Genomic DNA, 6389 nt, shown 5'->3' with positions numbered 1-6389 from the left:
AAAACGACCAATTTATCACACAGCAACACAATTACATAGTGTTAAGAAATGGGTTCTGCTTTTCAAAAACTTAATTTTCCCTGCAGATTTATGGTGGCCATAAACGCTGAGAAAAAAAGCGTTTAGGCAGCTCTCCTTCCGACCAAAAAAAAAGGCGGTACGTTCTTCTTAACTCCAAATACTTTCATTTCGGTTAAAATTCTTTCTTAGGGAATATTCTGGCGCGGAGACATTACCCTGATAAATTAAAGGCTCGCCTGAGGTGAAAATCTATTCACGAAAATCGGACCGCGAAAAAAGCACAAAAGGAAAAAAAACATTTTCTTCCATATAAAACTTTCTTCAAAAAGCACATATGGCAACTTTCTGAGCAAGACAGCCCTGGATGTGACTGTGCCCTATTGGATAAGAGTTGAAGAGGCCCAGCCTCCAGAATCAGAAGCCAGCAAGACTCCCGGCGCTGACTGAGGGGGAGGACTCTTATTCTGAAGCGACCACAGGCGCTTCATTTCCTGACAGTTATTTACTTAAAGCAAATGATTAGTTTTTTTGGAAGGATGGACTGCAACATTGAATCAATTACAAAACGCTGTTCTGTGCGCCCATTAACAGCTAGAGTCCGACTCTAACGTTAAGCCTCTATGTTGCCCCCCGTTTTAAGAGGAGTTTGTGGATTTACCACTTTACGCAAGGTAAGGAGAGTGATGTAAAGTTTATTAAGGCGATGCTGCTTGTCACTGAAAGCCAATTTGGTAAAGAAATTTCGTGTAATAGAGGTGTGACAGCGGAACCCAGGTTGCTTCGTTCTTCCATACACAGACCCAGTTGTATCATTGTTTCGAATTCATTCTGAGAGTAATTCTCCCGTTGTATTAACTTTGGCGACTGTGCACTGAAGATTGTTATCTTTGGCTTTAAAAAAGTGTGCGAGAGTATGCGTTTTTTTAAAACTTGGTCGAGAGGCTGAAGTTTGAAGTAAAATGTTTGTCTGCGATTGCAATACATTTCTTGTTGTGCTGCTGTTGAGTGAGGCAAATAAAAGGTTCCTTTGCATCGTGTTGTGTCACGTCAGCCCGCTTGTTGCATTTTACTTGGACAGCACTAACGATGATGGCTCCAGTGCGCAAATTCTATAATGACAAACACATTGGCGTTGGATGTGGAAGCCATCGGGTGCCTGCGTCAGGGATTTAAGGAATTTCGAACAAGATACAGGCTTTTTTTTCTGGGAATACTCTGCTGTCCTGGGATCGAGGGTGGAGGAGGGAGAGATTTTTGGATTGTTCAGGAGCCCTGCCATGTGGATGAATCACATAAACAGGAAGGAAAGGAGAATGATGCCAGGACATTTAGATTGTCTGTGAGCAGGCTGTACCGAGTGACTTGTGCGGGACTTTCCGTGGGCGCAAAGGAGAAAGTGGCCGAGGTAGGAATCGAACAGTTGTTTACTTCACGATGCGACCCTTTGTCTCCGAGCTTTCTGCCCCACTACTACCCCCATCACTTTGCGCTCAGCTCCCTCTCCCTGCTCCCATGGCTGTTTCTTTTCAGCACTGATGTTTTTTTTCTCTGTATCTAGCGTCCCATCAGTAAAGCTGTTCTCGTCCGTTCTTCCCTCCTCTCTCTGAGGTGTAATGTAGTCTTTCCCAAACGCACCCACCCCCTTGCCCCCGTTCTTTCCTTCCGAATTCCCCTCTCATTTTTTTTTACTTTCACCTTTTCCCCGTCTCACTCCTTTGGCCTTCTCTCCATTTCCTCTCGCCGCCCCTCTTTCTCTCCAGCCCCTTCCCCCTACCCTCGTACACATACTCATCTGTTAATGCATCTGTAGTCTATTATAAGTCCCCCTGTTCTGTAATATTTTAAAGGAATGCGACTCGCAGTTCCCCAGCACCGCACACCAACATTCCCTCCTTATCTTTCTCGGCCACAATCTTCCCCCTCTTCTATCACCCTCTCACAGCCACTCCCGCCCAACCCCAACACTTCGCCGGTTTTCACACAGCAGATTGAGAAACAGCAGGCGGGCGGTCGCAGAACCATTTGGCCCGAAGCTATCTCAGCTCTTTACCCAAGTGCCAAAGCCCAGCGGGAAGACTGAAGCAGCTGTCCCGAGTGGCACCGAAATAGTTAACGCAAGCCAAGGCGCATAAAGAAACCGCATACAGAGTGGGCATCTTAACTCCGTCGGTCGCTGGCACTTTAAGGAGTGGCGTCTTGCTGTTGCATTTAACTATGTGAAGTCTAATACAATGAAACGCCTGTAAGACAAGCTTTTGATAAAGCAATTTCTATCCCAGGGATAATCTTTCTGTTTGCCCCAGATTAATCCCTTTATTTGACATAGTTGAGGCGACTGTTTTAAACTCTTATAACCCGTTTCTTTTTGTGTGGCCATGTAGTTGTACACCGGACAGGTAATTTAATCTTCTATTAACTTGTAACTGTATTGGGAAAGGTTTCTAGTGCTGATTCAGACCAGGCGGTGATGCTGGCCGCTTTTCTGAGGCGCGGAGATGTTGGTACAAGCGGCGAAAGCTTTTACTTGTCGTTTGGAAGTTACCAGTTCACATCAGCACAGGAAGGTTTTCAATAAACCAGCCTTCCTCTTTTTGTAGCACAAGAAGGGCTTTCGTTGCCCAAATCTCATCTTCCACTCTCCAAGGGAGTGAGCAGGATTTTTGCAACGAAGGTTTGGAACGCTGGCGGTGGTTTGGTTCTGGCCCTGTCAGCTCCCCTTTTCGATGCATTACAGAGGGGCAACATTAAAAGCGGTTCGTTCAGTCTGATAACCAAGTCTTTTACTCTAGTAGGCAGATGGACACGCTTCACAGTCGTAGAGCCCAAGAACACTTCAAGCACATTCAGTCCGGGTTATACTTGTGCACTCTGAAAGCGAAGCCCAGATAAACGATTTTTTTTGTCGAGAAATCTTTAGTAGTCAAGAGGCAAATAAAACTAACGAACTCATACAAGACTGAAATGCCCAAAGATGTAACTAATGGAAAGTATTGGGAAATGTTAAATGCTTGGCGCGGAAACGAAAACAAGACAATTTCAATCTTGTTTTCACTAACTTAGATCGAATAATTTATTCGGTTTGGAATCAGAACCCAAGAATTGAAATGACCAAAACTAGAACTGATGTCAAATATTAGTACGGTATATTATATTCATAGCAAAGAAACGAAAACAAGGCAGCTTCAATTTTGTTTTCACTGACTTGGATCGAATTATTCATAGGACACAACGTTGGTAGTTAGAACCGAAGTACATTTTAAAGATGAAATACGGACCTATAGCTCCCCCTATACAATAAGAGCAGAACTGCACCCGGGGTTTAAGAAAGGATTTATGTTGTTGCAACAATCCTCTTACGGGAAAATAAACGGCAATAATCAATTTTCAAGAAGTGGCAATTCCGGGGATAATTTAATTGACCCAGTTGATCAGTTATTTTATTTTGCAGGGCCTTTGGGCGAATTTACTTCAGTTTAGGAGAGTGGTGTTTACTCGCCGACACGTTGTTGACACACACACACTGGTTTTGCCCATCCGGTATCCTGAGTGTATTGGAGGTTCACAACACACTAGCTCTGGAAGTAAACCAAATCAAACGCTCGCTGCTGTGTCGTGACGGTAGAAGACAAGAGTGCTGGAATATTGCGCTGACATTGCCTGTACAGCGATGCGAAACATCAACACCGGAAGGTTTTCAATAAACCACGCTTCCTCCTAGATATGCACCGATATACACCGGTTTACACTACGCAGAATATGAAAATTAATTAAGATGAATTGAAATTTAACAATTGGGGATGTGCTTCGCTGGAATTTGTTAGATATATGTTGTATAAAATTTTAACAAAACAATCCAACTATCTGTATTGATATACTTTCTTCGAAAGGAAACAATGTTCATAAACAAAAATACGTATTACATATTTTCCGCTTTTAAGTTTAATTATGGTCCAACATATCATTCATTTAATGAATACAGCGTATCTTTAAATTAAACTAGTCATTATATTTTTCTCCGTAAACCCGCAGTTTAAAAATGGCGAAATACTTCTTGAATTTCGAGTAAATTGCAGGATTCAAATCCAGGGGGAATTTAAACACCAGCGTCTGATTTAAATATAGCCCAGAACCCTTGCTCGCCGTAATTAACATTACTTGATTTCTCAGAAATAGATGTTTACTGTTTGTGCCTGTTTCCGTCTCACCAACAGAGAAATCGTCAGTAGCATCCGTATTCCACAAGTTCCAACTTCCAAGGAAAATTTATCTTTGCACGGATTATTTCCCGCAGTAAATCGCCCGCTAAAGGGGATGATATTGAAGGATATAGTTCTGTTTATTTCTTTTAAAAAACACCAAATTTAGCAATATGCGAAACTGTTAAACTATTAAAACAATCCCATTTAATTAAACTAATTTACTTGGTTGATCCTTAACATCCTAATATAAACATAATATGAATGGAGAACTTTAGCTGTTTTTCCCGGCCAGTTGCTTAGATTTAGATTTTTCTGAATGATTACACGTTCGATTTGCTTCCACGTCCAAATGTACACACAGCACACAAGACTGTAACTAAAATTGGAAAAAGTACAAAATTACCGCATTAAAAATAAAAAGGTTCTATAAAATATAAAGTTGGATGCAGATGTTGTGTCTGTATAGCGGAGTTTTGTGTGTCCGCTATCAGTTAGAATGATAGAGTGAGGGTGGGCGTGATCACTCAAGATGCTGGCACGTCCCGGCAGCGGTCTGCTTTTGGTGGAGACACAGCTCCACCTGGCGGACAAGTGCTGGCAGTACGAACACGAGACAGTGTTGACCCTTCTGATTTTGCAGTTAAATTCTCTCAGGCTTGCTTCCTAGCGAATAAAAAATGGAAGAATTTTCTTTAAATGCTAATCATCTAAGAAATCAATAATAGCTTCCAATGAGGCTCCAGACATCACGTTCTGACTGGTGAAGTTAAAGCAAATGAGACTTCATTAGCGACTGTCTTTTGTTGTATGCTCAACTTTTATGGCTTCTCACAGGTATTCTCATGCCAGACTTGGCTTTAAATTGTTGAACTGTTACTGCAAATATAAGGAATTAATCTTCAGAATGAACTGAAATGGGGTTTAAAATGAAAGCAATGTCCTATTGTAACCTCAATTCTAATTCTGTACAGATGAGTTTACCTACCTCAGACGCTATGTGACAAAAGCTCTAACAGATCACATAGTTCTTTAAGTAGACTATGAGAGGATACTGTGTTGTAGAAGATGCACGCTTCTTCCCTTGGGGCATGGGTTATGTTTTGTCTTCCCTGTAAGGTCTTCTCTGAGGGTCAGTGTGTTGCCAGCTGAAGCAGGTTTGAATGAACAGAGAATCTTTCCATTCACAGATCAACTACTAAATGACTACAGATGAGTTTATGACTGAATGTTTGCCAAGTTGGATCCATACTGAAGTGTGCAGGCTTGTGTTTTTTTGGAGGGGGAAGGGGAGGATGAGCAGTTCCAGCCGGTAATCAGGAAGGAGAATAAACTGTAATTCAAAATCCCTTTAACACCTCAGAGGGGGCCAATCTGCCTGAGATTTTAGTTAAGTGAGAAATGGATTCAAACATTTTCATTTTTCTAGAAATCCAGGCCAGAAGAAATTGGAAGATTTCACCATTGGCAACTACTAGCACATAATTCAAGCTCCCTTACTCCCTTAATGCAAAAGGTTGTAGTTTTCTCAATTCACACTCAGTGGCCACTTTATTAGGTACCCGCTGTTGCTGTCTCCTCTGCTGTTGTAGCCTGTCCACTTCAAGGTTAGACATGTTGTGCATTCAGGGATGCTCTTCTGCACACCACTGTTGTAACACGTGAGTGAGTTACTGTTGCCTTCTTGTCAGCTTGAACCAGTCTGGCATTCACAAGATGTTTTCGTCCACAAAACTGTCACTCATTGGAAGTTTTTCACACCATTCTCTGTAAACTCCAAGGCCTGTTGTGTGTGAAAATCCCAGGACTAAGATACTCAAACCACCCTGCCTGGCACCAGCAATCATTCCACAGTCAAAGTCACTTAGATTGCATTTCTTCCCCATTCTGATGCTTGGTCCAAACAGCAACTGAACCTCTTGACCATGTCTGCATGCTTTTATGCATTGAGTTACTGTTATATGATTGGCCGATCAGATATTTGCATTAATGAGCATGTGTATAGGCATACCTAATAATGTGGCCACTGAGTGTGTACCCAAAAGACATATTTTTTAAACTGCCCAACAAAATCACAGAAATAAGCTCCTTAAAAGCCATTTCCAACCAAGATTTTGGTCACCATTCAGAATAGCAATGGTTGTCAATGCTTGAGTGGCTTTTAATTCATAT

The 6389-nt window shown here is 41.9% G+C and overlaps 1 protein-coding gene across 5 annotated transcripts in view; it reads left to right on the top strand.

Moving 5' to 3' along the window:
- The first annotated feature begins 440 nt into the window (after window positions 1–440).
- Window positions 441–6389, top strand: part of pdgfra (platelet-derived growth factor receptor, alpha polypeptide) — a 50594-nt gene continuing 44645 nt past the window's right edge. Inside the window, exons 1-2 of one of the 5 annotated variants that reach the window (XM_072252704.1) lie at window positions 441–692; window positions 3470–3711. The gene's annotated coding sequence lies outside the window, so the exon portion shown is untranslated. Of the gene's footprint in view, window positions 693–1195; window positions 1427–1488; window positions 2264–3469; window positions 3712–6389 lie in introns of those variants that run through there. The other 4 variants (XM_072252703.1, XM_072252705.1, XM_072252700.1 and 1 more) reach the window with 4 other exon arrangements.

This window comes from Mobula birostris, chromosome 3, assembly GCF_030028105.1.
Source record: "Mobula birostris isolate sMobBir1 chromosome 3, sMobBir1.hap1, whole genome shotgun sequence".
NCBI lineage: Eukaryota > Metazoa > Chordata > Chondrichthyes > Myliobatiformes > Myliobatidae > Mobula > Mobula birostris.
Note: the sequence above shows the minus strand (reverse complement) of the source record. Positions and strands in the feature narration are given on the sequence as shown.